General features: G+C 47.3%; 1 protein-coding gene and 1 long non-coding RNA gene across 6 annotated transcripts in view; one reads left to right on the forward strand and one right to left on the reverse strand.

The window, feature by feature from the left end:
• Positions 1-10287, reverse strand: part of LOC144490259 (uncharacterized) — a 46413-nt gene extending 36126 nt beyond the window's left edge. The window contains exons 1-2 of the long non-coding RNA XR_013497202.1: positions 10119-10287; positions 7193-7246 (exon numbers count right to left, since the gene is read on the reverse strand). This is a non-coding gene — a long non-coding RNA (uncharacterized LOC144490259). The remainder of the gene's footprint in view (positions 1-7192; positions 7247-10118) is intronic.
• Positions 10288-10413: 126 nt separating this feature from the next.
• Positions 10414-11261, forward strand: part of LOC144490205 (guanine nucleotide-binding protein subunit beta-4) — a 61517-nt gene continuing 60669 nt past the window's right edge. For 3 of the 5 annotated variants that reach the window (XM_078208021.1, XM_078208014.1, XM_078208004.1), the window contains exon 1: positions 10414-10739. The gene's annotated coding sequence lies outside the window, so the exon portion shown is untranslated. Of the gene's footprint in view, positions 10773-11261 lie in introns of all 5 variants that reach the window. The other 2 variants (XM_078208010.1, XM_078208028.1) reach the window with 2 other exon arrangements.

The following is an 11261-nucleotide window of genomic DNA, read 5'->3' on the forward strand; positions in this document are numbered from 1 at the left end:
TGTTCACCATGAGTCCAAAGGGAGAAAATGTCATCGATGTATCTAGATCATCGATGCACTAGATTCGCATTCTAATCAGTATTCTGTAACTTGATTTTGTGTCTCTGTACATCCTGTTTGAGAGCAGATATCCACTCCATCTGACGAAGGAGCAGCACTTCGAAAGCTAATGGCATTTGCTACCAAATAAACCTGTTGGACTTTAACCTGGTGTTGTTAAAACTGTTAGAGAGTTCTGCACCACCATCTTCCAACCTGCAGTGATGGTGCAGGACAAAATTAAAATGAGGTGGTACTCTGTTGGTGAGGACTCTGCAGGTGGATTGGAGGTCAGCTGTATGTGCATTTCCAAATTAGGAGAGAGGCACAGGAAAACTGAGGAATGCAGCTGGTATCCCTTCCTGATGTTCCTGTGATTGTCACTGCAGCATCACTAGCTGATGGAAGACTGAGTCCGGAAACTCGTCATCTGACTCAGACTCAACAGAATTGTGGCCTCCAGTAGTCCTCCAAGTGCCAGCGACTTCGGATGTCCCTACCTCCGCCTGCTGTGGACCAGATTGTGCACTGTGCTCACTAGTGTGTGACCCCAAACCTTGCTCTAGAACCAAGTCCAACCGAGATGTATGACTCTGTGATGCTGGGGAGTGTGGATGAACACTGTGTGTGATAGCTCTTCTGCAATGGTGTCCTTTGGCTCCTCATCTGAGGTGTTGTTGAGGCCGGAGCTGAGGCTTTTGCTGCTAGGTGCCCTTGGGGGGAGTTTTGCAGGGGGGGTTATGAAAGGAAGGAGAGTTAATTAGTGCGTGGCAGGTGACTCTAAAACAGGGCAAAGTACTCACAGTATGGTTGTCTGTGAGATATGCTAGTGCAGGAACCTCACTTGGATGTGTGCCACTCACCTCAGCATTGGCGCAGGCACAGTCGGCCTTTTCTGGCCAGCTTTATGGTTTAATTTTTGAACTGCAAAGTGATCTTGATTTCCAGCACTCTGCCCCCAATCTGGGATCTTGCCCTGCGATTGTGTGTGAGTTTGACCTGCACAAACAGAGATGGAGTGTGAGCAAGGTGCATGCCAGGGCATATGACAAGACAGTATTGGTGGTGAATGGAGCCATGGTGGGGATGAGGATACAAGCTCCAAAGGAGATGACACCAGATGGAGATGAGAAGGTGTGTGTGAGAGAGTGAGTGGTGAAGTCCCTTGAGCTGGCAGTGAGTGAGATGTCAGTGAACGTGTGATGGGCTTGTGAGTGTGTGAGTTGAGAGTGCTGAGATGGTTGACACCCTGGCCACACAGATGAGATTATTTAATTTCTTCATGCACTGGGTGGCTGAGCTCTTCTATACCATGTTGACACTGATCATCGCTGCCACTGCCTTCCAAGCTGGATTGGTTACCTTGCTGGACCTGCTGCAGTCAGTGGGTGAAGGGGACATGGCGGTGAGCTTTGACTGCATTCAGAAGGAGCTCCAGTGAGGAGTCACTGAATTTGGAGGCTGCTGTCTTCATGGGTTTTAGGGCCATGTCTTCAATGGAGCAGTCCTGGACTGCCAACATTGAGAAGGCTGTACACAGCTGAACTTTAAATATGGCGCCAAGGGTGAGGAAGTCATGAGTTGACAGCAGGGCAGGCAAATCAGAAGCCACCAGCAAATGGTCCGGTACGTTTCCTGTGCATGCATAATTAATGTGGCAGGGAGCAGATGAGGCAGTGTGTAAATCCACCATTACAACCGATGGATAGAACGTTGTTTTTCAAACTTGTGTACTTGTCAAACATTTAGTGTAATGGGGCGAAAATCCTGCCTATATGTTGGCAATATTTGGAAGGCAGCATATTGAACTACACCTTCAGGAAAGAAAATTGAGGGGAAAAATGTTTCAGGCAAGACAACCAGTTATTTTCTATCATTGAATAAAAGGTTGTCCTGCAAACTTTATTCATTCCTGGTGACCTGTTCTGAAACTATTCAAATTTAGCCTAATAAAAAATCAGTTTCACAAAAGCTGCAACTATACTGTAGCTGATACATAATGCACTTCATACTTCAGTTCGACTTCCCTTTATCTATCAAATGAATTATATCTTTAAAACACAAAGCAAAAACAGAACAAAAGTCCTAGGGCGGGATTTTCCAGCCGCGCTCGCCCCAAGACCAGAAAATTCCACCAAAGGTCAACGGACCTTTGCATGGTCCGTGTCCTGTCCGCTATGATTCCCGTGGCGGGTGGGATGGGAAAATTTTGCCCCTGGTGTGCAGAGCAATTGTCATCACCATACTCCTGTACTGTAGTGTGACCTGAATAATATGACCCACAGAGTCCTCCCAATTCAATGGGAGGACCATTGAACAAACGCCCTTCTTGAAGTTCTCTCTCCTGCAGGTTCTGTTTCTCAACCATCAAATGGTCTATATTCATGGTGGGTGGGAGGGGGTGGCTTTGACATTAAGGACTGAGGCCTAATAAATATCGTCCAAAATAATGAAATCTTGTTCACCAAGCTGCATTACTCTGTGAGTCACAAAGTATAAGAAGACCATTTGACTGGCCTTTACTATGCTGACCTTGCATGTATTTCTAGATTTTGAAAACATCAGCAAGTTCCCAGCATCAAAAATGCCTGTGACTGGGGGTTAGGCTACTTAATGTACAGCAAATTGCATTCTTCTGCAGCAGCCAAAAGGAGTAGGCAGCATCCTTCTCCATGCAAGCATTTCTGCAAGTAATCCAACAAAGAACAGAATGACTTGCCTCTCCAATGAATAGGAAAGTCAGCTGGAGTGAATAACAGGTTTAGAATCCAATATTCCTTACTTCATGATCTGCCGAACTTGAAATTTCCAACAGAATCATTCTAGGTTCATATTCTTAATTTTCCTGAATCTTTAGTTACTTTAATATTTTCTTACTTTTCTCTGATTTATCTAAGTTGTATCTGTACTTGAGATGTCATGTGGCTTCATGGGCAGCATCCATGCCTCTGAGCCAGAAGTTCTGAGTTCAAGTCCCACCTCAGAACTTGATGGCCAAAGAAAGAAGGTTTATTCAAAATGCAGCCAAACAGGTCCATTAACAACCTACAAAACCTTCCAACATGTGCAACAACAGACGGTAAGAGTGGGAGAGATTTCTGGTCAGCCATGTGAGGGAAAGAAAGTTGGAGACTCCACCATCACTATCCATTGCTCCAAACATGCATGTAAAATTGCATGTTGCCACAGCAACTTGGGAATCCCTAAGTGAACTGTAACACAGCACCACCAAATAAGTACTAATGACTTAGTTTCCATTTTGATGTTGATATTTTCTTTGTTGCATTTTGGCTACCATTTTTGATTCGTCTCTGCTTCCTAGTATTCCAAGGTTTCCAATAATTCCATTGCTGTACATGCCTGACCTTTTTTTTCTTTCTTTTTCTGTCTTCCATGGCTCAGCTGGTAGAAACTCCCCTCTGAATCACAATTTTCCATGTTCAAGTCTCACTCCAAAGCTTAAGTACAAGAATCAAGTCTGACACTCCAATGCAGTACTCAGGGAGCACTGCATTGTTGGAGGTACCACCTTTCAGATGAGATGTTAAATCAAGCTTTTATCTGCCTGCTTAGGTGGATGTAAAATAACTCATGGTATGACTTTGAATAACAGCAGGGCAATTATCCCCAGGGTCCCAGCCAGCACTCATCCTTCAACTAACATCACAAAAACATAAGTGCTATATAAATGTAAGTATTTTGTTTTTTATTTCACTAGTAAATTCAATCCTTCATTATTCATTGTAATATGTTGACTCATGATCCTGGATTTACTTCTTCCTGTCCAATATTTAATTTGCATTGCAGAAGCTAATAAACTTTCCAGTTCCTGTCTTTCTCAAATAATAAAAGCAAATTACTGTGGATGCTGGAATCTGAAACAGAAACAGAAAATTCTGGAAAATCTCAGCAAGCCTGACAGCATCTTTGGGAGAGAATAGAACTAACATTTCAAGTCCGGATGACCCTTGTCAGAGTTCTGTTGAAGGGTCATCGAGACTTGAAATGTTAGCTCTATTCTCTCTCCATAGTTGATGTCAGACCTGCTGAGGTTTTCCTGTCTTTCTCATACGTTTATGTTTTTAAAATGTACATGCAAGTTGCCAAAAGAATTTCCATGTTGTCTGAAAAGTTAAAGTTTATTAATTAATCACAAGTAGGCTTTCATTAACAGTGCAATGAAGTTACTGTGAAAACCCCCTAGTCACCACACTCCGGTACACTGAGGGAGAATTTAGCATGGCCAATGCACCTGACCAGCATGTCTTTCGGACTGTGAGAGGAAACCGGAGTACCCGGAAGAAACCCATGCAAACATGGGGAGTACGTGCAGACTCTGCACAGACAGTGACCCAAGCCAGGAATCGAACTTGGGTCCCTGGCGCTGTGAGGCAGCAGTGCTAACCACTGTGCTACTGTGCATTATACCTGTTCCTGAGCCTTTTTCATTTCTCTGTTCCATTTTTTCAGGAATTACTATTTGCTTCAAAATTGCTTTTAAGCAGGACTGCTAACACAGAAATACAAATTGTCACTGATGCTTTATGAGGTAGAACGACACCAGACTAATAGAACATTGCATTATATTGTCATATTTGTTAAGGTCATGCCTTCAAAGGCTTTTTGGAAACTTGAGTTTCCTGGTTAGACTGCATCTTCAATATTTCATGCAAATGCTGCAACATTAATGGACTACTCAACTCTAAAGGGATTACAGATGAGAGAAACAACTGTTGGTATCGGGGAAGAGCTGTAAAGACTGGCACGATAAACCTGAATTCTCGAGTGCCCCAAATACATATCTCATATAGGAAGTTATATTGGAAACTTTAACGACATGGTGGCACAGTGGTTAGCACTGCTGCCTCACAGTGCCAGGGCCCCAGGTTCAATTCTGGTCTTGGGTTACTGTCTGCAGGGCATTTGCAGATTCTCCGCATGTTATGAAGTGCTTCGAAAGGTTAGTCATGGCTTGGATCAATTCTAGCCTCCCAGACTGCCTGGATCCACTACAGTTTGCTTACCGCTGCAACAGGTCCACAGCAGACACCATCTCCCTGGCCCTGCACTCAACCCTGAAACACCTAGATAACAAAGACAGATATGTCAGACTCCTATTTATTGACGACAGCTCAGTCTTCAACACCATTATTCCTACGAAACTCATCTCCAAACTCTGTGGCCTGGGCCTCAGCTCCTTCCTCTACGACTGGATCCTGAACTTCCTAACCCATAGATCACCATCAGTAAGGATAGGCAACAATACCTCCTCCACAATCATCCTTAACACCGATGCCCCACAAGGCTGTGTTCTCAGCCCACTACTATACTCCTTATACACCCATGACTGTGTGGCCAAATTCCCCTCCAACTCGATTTTCAAGTTTGCTGATGACACCACTGTAATGGGTCGGATCTCAAACAATGACAAGACAGAGTACAGGAATGAGATAGAGAATCTGGTGAACTGGTGCAACAACAATAATCTCTCCCTCAATGTCAACAAAATGAAGGAGATTGTCATCGACTTCAGGAAGCATAGAAGATAACATGCCCCTGTCTACATCAACAAGGACGAAGTAGAAAGGGTCAAGAGCTTCAGGTTTTTAGGTGTCCAGATCACCAATAACCTGTCCTGGTCCCCCCATGCTGATACTATAGTTAAGAAAGCCCACCAACGCCTCTATTTTCTCAGAAGACTAAGGAAATTTGGCATGTCAGCTACGACTCTCACCAACCTTTACAGATGCACCATAGAAAACATTCTTTCTAGTTGTATCACAGCTTAGTATGGCTCCTGCTCTGTCCAAGACCACAAGAAATTATAAAAGGTTGTGAATGTAGCCCAATTAGCCATCACGCAAATCAGCCTCCCATCCACTGACTCTTACTACACTTCCCGCTGCCTCGGCAAAGCAGGACTCCACACACCCAGAACATTCTCTCTTCCACCTTCTTCCCGAAAAAGATACAAAAGTCGGAGGTTAACTACCAACCCATTCAAGAACAACTTCTTCCATTCTGCCATTAGATTTTTGAATGGACATACCTTGTATTAAGTTGATCTTTCTCTACACCCGAGCTGTGACTGTAACATTACATTCTGCACCCTCTCGTTTCCTTCTCTATGAACGGTATGTTTTGTCTGTATAGCACGCAAAAAACAATACTTTTCACTGTAGCTAATACTGTGACAATAATAAATCAAATAAAATCAAAATCAAAGTCTGCATGGGTTTGCTCCGGGTACTCCAGTTTCCTCCCAGGCTCCAAAGATGCGCGTGTTAGGCTGATTGGCCATGCTAAATTGCCCCTTACTGTCAGAGGGACTAGTAGGATAAATACCCTGGACGGAATTGTTATCCGTGCGGACTCGGTGGGTCGAATGGCCTCCTTCTGCACTGTAGGGATTCTATGATTTTATGAACATAAGATAAAGTAGCTTGTCACATCAGACTGTCAGAACAGATTGGTTGAAAGTTATGAACGGTGTTTTAAGGTAAATTTCAACAGATATTTCTTTACGTTGAAGGTGACCAACACCTGGCAGGTGTTGTCAGGAAGGGTGTTTCGGTCAGACACCCAGATACTGATGGGGAGAAGGTAGGTTTGGTATCCTGGTACAATCTGAACCTGTCTTGTGGAATCAGATTTGTATTGCATTACCCCGGCGTGTTGGATTAATAAACGAATATGTACAGGATAGAAACTAATGGAAAGCCCACATAAACAAATGAACAAATGTGCTCCGTGAAGCGTTCCGGCCCACGGAAGAACAGAACTGTGTACATACGCTGTTTTTGGCTGCGAAATGTGGTGAACTTGCATCAAAAAATAATCGATTGCTGAAGATTACTGAGTGGTTGTACAATAGCAATCAAACTGCTCAACTGAATGCCGTATTCCCGCTTTCTAATTTGCTGTAAAATGCTTTTCCCAGTTTGATTTTGAACTGAAACAGAATTGAAAGGTACACTCTGATAAAATGACGTAAAGCGAAAGACAACTCACAGATCACTGATGTTTGAATAATTTCAGGACCATCTTTTCAAAACAGATTGAAAAAAATGGGAATAACATGTAAACTCCAGGTAGCAATGATAATAATTGTCAAATTGTTTCGTGAATTTAGATCAAGGTAATAAAGTATTACCTTGGATGCATCTCCGGTATAAGACATACTGAGAAAAATGCGATTCATTGAAACCTGAAACAACCAGAAAATGGTAGTAAATACAAGGCAGATTAGTTAGCATGAGACAAAGACTAGTTATGTTTTAGGAGGGACCATTTACCAAAATTCCAGATACAATCCTGTCTGCAGTACAACAATGTGTTTTTTTGTGTCACCAGGAATTATACATGCAGCGAAAACGAAATAGCTCACCGCAAGTTGATGGAATTTGATAAACTTGACAACAGTCACAGCTGCACGGAATCCCAGCTGATATTTTGCTGATACAAAGAACACACCATTGGAAGCAACACACAAGTCATGTATCCGCTGCCAAAGCATTTTATTTCATCTTAATATTTCGACATGCGTGATTGTTATAATAGAGAAACGTTATACCAATACGCTGGAAATATACAGCACGTCTGTCAGCCTATTTGAGGTCTGCCTGAAATGTTAACCTTTCTCAGACCCTATCTGACTTGCTGTGTATTCCCAGCATTGCTTTTATTTAAGACTTCCAACCTTCGCACTTCTTTCATAATGGGTAATGTATATGCAATTACAGACCGACACATGTAAAGATGTCAAGGGCGAATTAAGGAAAATCTTTTTGTAATATCAGCGTGCATTGATGTACCACGGGTATACACACACGTAGCTGTTGTGGTCCGTGGACTTGAACTCTTCAGCTGACTCCATGGAGCTTTGAGGCAGCTCCGAGTGAAGATTTGCAGCCTGGTTCCGCTCCAGTGATTGAAGAAATGTATGAGGAATGTAACAGTCTAATGTGTGAGGAGTGCGCCAGTCTAATGTGTGAGGACTGTACCAGTCTAGCGTTGGCTGTGCAGGAAAGGGGCTGTGATTGCGCTGGGCTGTGTATCACACTGTGTACTGGGCTGTGATTGTGCTGGGCTGTGATTGTGCTGGGCTGTGTATCATACTGTGTACTGGGCTGTGATTGTGCTGGGCTGTGTATCACACTGTGTACTGGGCTGTGTATCACATTGTGTACAGGCCTGGGCTGTGCTGGGCCGTGTATCATACTGTGTACTGGGCTGTGATTGTGCTGGGCTGTGTATCACACTGTGTACTGGGCTGTGTATCACATTGTGTACAGGCCTGGGCTGTGTATCACACTGTGTACTAGGCTGTGTATCACATTGTGTGCAGGCCTGGGCTGTGATGGGCTGTGTATCACACTGTGAGAAGTCTCACAACACCAGGTTAAAGTCCAACAGGTTTATTTGGTAGCAAAAGCCACTAGCTTTCGGAGCGTTCCTCCTTTGTCAGATAAGTGGGAGTTCTGTTCACAAACAGGGCATATAAAGACACATATTATCAACACTGTGTGCAGGGCTGGGCTGTGGTCACACTGTGTACAGGCCTGGGCGGTGTCTCACACTGTGTGTGGAGATGCCGGCGTTGGACTGGGGTAAACACCATAATACAGTGTGTCTCACACTGTGTGCAGGGCTGGGCTGTGTATCATTGTGCTGGGTGTGTCTCACACTGAGTGCAGGGCTGGGCTGTGGTCACACTGTGTACTGGGCTGGCCTGTGTCTCACACTGTGTGTAGGACTGGGCTGTCTCACACTGTGTGCAGGGCTGGCCTGTGTATCACACTGTGTACTGGGCTGTGATTCACAGTGCTGGGCTGTGTCTCACACTGTAAGAAGTTTAACAACACCAGGTTACTGTGTTTACCCCAGTCCAACGCCGGCATCTCCACATCATGACTACCATCGACACCGCAAACTGCCGGCTCCAAGTGGAGAGGATCGCCAAGAAGATCGCGCATGTGTTTACCCCAGTCCAACGCCGGCATCTCCACATCATGACTACCGTCTCACACTGTGTGCAGGGCTGGCCTGTGTATCACACTGTGCTGGGCAGTTTCACAGTGCTGGGCTGGGCTGTGTATCACATTGTGGTGGGCTGTGATTCAGTGTGTGCAGGGCTGGCCTGTGTCTCACACTGTGCTGGCCTGTGTATCACATTGTGCTGGGCTGTGATTCAAACTATGTGCACGGCTGGCCTGTGTATCACATTGTGCTGGGCTGTGATTCACAGTGTGGTAAGAAGTCTCACAACACCAGGTTAAAGTCCAACAGGTTTATTTGGTCGCAAATACCATATTTGCGACCAAATAAACCTGTTGGACTTTAACCTGGTGTTGTGAGACTTCTTACTGTGCTTACCCCAGTCCAACGCCGGCATCTCCACATCATGATTCACAGTGTGTGCAGGGCTGGCCTGTGTTTCACACTGTGCTGGGCTGTGATTCACAGTGCAGGGCTGGCCTGTGTATCACATTGTGCTGGGCTGTGATTCACAGTGCAGGGCTGGCCTGTGTCTCACACTGTGTGCACGGCTGGCCTGTGTTTCACACTGTGCTGGGCTGTGATTCACAGTGCAGGGCTGGCCTGTGTTTCACACTGTGCTGGGCTGTGATTCACAGTGCAGGGCTGGCCTGTGTATCACACTGTGCTGGGCTGTGATTCACAGTGCTGGGCTGGCCTGTGTATCACATTGTGCTGGGCCGGGCTGTCTCTGGGGTTAAAGCAGTGGGGCCCTGCAGGCCCCGCCCAGCGCTCTTACGTCAATGCCTCTGTCCCCGTGGAAACCGCCAATCAGCCGGCAGCTTCACTGTCCAAGGGGAATCCATCTGTTTAGCCTCAAAAGCAGTTTCCAGAAAATAAAAAGTTCCGACCTGAAGTGAAATCCCCAGCACTGACCCGCCCGGCTTAAAACACCCAGGCAACCGCTTTCTGTCCGAAATCTCAGCTCCCTCCATTTCCCCCTGACAGCCAAACCCTCCACCTTTACCCGGGGATTGCACTCAGAACGGCCAGGAACCGGTGACAAATACAGTCATCAATTGTAATAAATGTTAAACACTCACATCCCCGTTCGCCATTTGAATTTTAACGGCTGTGTGTTTGATATGAATCTGCCCGTCCCGCCTTCACTCTGTTATTGAGAGGCTTTCGGGCCGGAACATTTTCCAGCCCCGGGGGGGGGGGGGGGGGAGAGCTGGAGAAGATTTGGGATATTTTGTGATCAGGAGCCAAGGTTGGTTCAGTTGAAGATTTAATATTAGACACAGTGTGGGTTTATGGTGGGAGGTGTGGTTAGTTGTGGTGATTGGGTCGGCAGTCCCCACCCCCCCCCCCCCGGCGGTGTGTTTGGTAGGTCGCTGTTGCCAGGGTGCTGGCCCGGCTCTGGGTGTGGCCCAGGAGAGAGAGAGAGAGAGGGAGGGACCGACAGACAGAGAGCGCGAGAGAGGCAGCGGCAGCGGCGCTTCACTGACTGAGAGAGGCAGCGGCGGGGCTCCGCTCAGTGACAGTGGGTGACAGAGTGAGGATCCGACACCCAGAGAGAGAGAGAGACATCCGCCTGGCTACTGGCACCGAGACCGCCGCCTCACACATCCGTCTCGCCCAAGGCCCGACGCCATGCTCGGAGACTGAGGAGGAAACCGAGGGGAGAGGAGCCGCAGGGAAAAAAAACCCCGGACGACAAGGCAAGTGTGGAGGGGCCGCGGCCGCCACTTGTCAGTTCAGATACTGCACTTCCCTAACCACCCCCCCCCCTCACCCCCCCCAATTCTCACCACCACCCCCCCCCACCCCTCCACCCTCACCCAAACCCCCCCAACCCTCACCCACACCCCCCTCATCCTGCCCAACCCTCACCCCCCAAAACCCCCCAACCCTCAGCCCCACCACCCCCCCGACCCCCCCAACCCTCACCCGCCCACCCCCAACCCTCAGCCCCCCCACCCCCCAACCCTCACCCCCCCACCCCCCAACCCTCACCCCCCCACCCCCCAACCCTCACCCCCCCACCCCCCAACCCTCACCCCCCACCCCCCAACCCCCCAACCCCCAACCCTCACCCCCCCACCCCCCAACCCTCACCCCCCAACCCTCACCCCCCCACCCCCCAACCCTCACCCCCCCACCCCCCAACCCTCACCCCCCCACCCCCCCAACCCTCACCCCCCCCCACCCCCCAACCCTCACCCCCCCCACCCCCAACCCTC

The sequence above is a fragment of the Mustelus asterias genome, chromosome 3, assembly GCF_964213995.1.
Source record: "Mustelus asterias chromosome 3, sMusAst1.hap1.1, whole genome shotgun sequence".
Taxonomy (NCBI): Eukaryota; Metazoa; Chordata; class Chondrichthyes; order Carcharhiniformes; family Triakidae; genus Mustelus; species Mustelus asterias.